Source organism: Octopus bimaculoides, chromosome 25, assembly GCF_001194135.2.
Source record: "Octopus bimaculoides isolate UCB-OBI-ISO-001 chromosome 25, ASM119413v2, whole genome shotgun sequence".
In the NCBI taxonomy this organism is placed as follows: Eukaryota; Metazoa; Mollusca; class Cephalopoda; order Octopoda; family Octopodidae; genus Octopus; species Octopus bimaculoides.
In genome coordinates this window covers 28,348,846-28,349,945 of record NC_069005.1, presented here as the reverse complement: position 1 = coordinate 28,349,945, position 1,100 = coordinate 28,348,846, and the positions used below count along the sequence as shown (strand labels likewise).

The 1,100-nt window shown below is 38.5% G+C and overlaps 1 protein-coding gene across 1 annotated transcript in view; it reads right to left on the bottom strand.

The window, feature by feature from the left end:
• Window positions 1-1,100, bottom strand: part of LOC106868691 (uncharacterized) — a 12,625-nt gene that overhangs the window by 6,611 nt on the left and 4,914 nt on the right. The window lies entirely within an intron of this gene.

The window sequence follows — 1,100 nt, the reverse complement described above, 5'->3', positions numbered from 1 at the left end:
CTCCTTTCGGAGGTGTCTTCAGCTCTGGTGTTGGGTGCATGTCTTCTTTCTTCTATTCCCTGGCCTCTTCGATGCAGCATCAACGAGTGTCAGCGTCCGACTGATCGTCGTGTCAAGTTCCCCTTTTTATATCTGCTGCTAGGCTCCAGCAGGCAGCCCCAGCTAGTTGTCACGTGACACTGTCTAAATTTCCCGCTGCTAGGGTCCATTATTTACATTTGACGGATATTTGTCCTCATCTTGTTTGTTGTTAACATAACATTTCGGCTGATATGCCCTCCAGTCTTCATCAGATTCCGAGTTCGATTCCAAGCAGTGACCTGAACAATAATAATAATAATAATAACATCGAAAAACACCTTAGGAATGAGAACCCAGGTTCGAAATTTCCCCAAGACACCTGACGAAGGCTGGAGGGTATATCAGCCGAAACATTGTGTTAACAACAAACAAGATGAGGACAAATATCCATCAAATGTAAATAATGTATTTGTGTACATTATTGTACCATTCTAAACTTTTTATTCTTTACAAACAATACACAATGCTTCAAGCGAACTACAATACTCTCCTAAATTTTGTTTTTGTTTTGTTGGATCGATTGATTTCCCTTTCAGGTATTGAGCATGCGCACTCATATTGTTTTATTTTCTGTCATCGCGCGATATTTCAAAATGGAATACAATGTTGAAAACGTAATTCCGAGGATTATTCCCCGTAAATTCCAACGGTATGTAACATGAAATTTTCATTGATATTTTCAACGAATTCGTGTTGTATGTGCATCACGTACAGATGCATGCGGGCGTGTGTCAAGAGAGTTTGTTGGAGATTTGTCTGTTATTATTTTGGTACTCATATTTTTTTCTAAAATACCCTTTCAAGTTTCATCTTGTAGAAGACAAAATAAAAATACTTTGGAAATTTCCAACACTTTCAGTTGCAAAACAAAAACAAAAAAACGAAAACTTTATTTTAACTTTTTGCCAGACAAATTGCTATGGCTTCTTGTTGCACTGAAACCTGCGCTCGGAGTGAGATCTTTCGGCCCGCTTCACTTTGTAAATTTTGCTCAGTATAGTTTTACGAGATGGGCAACG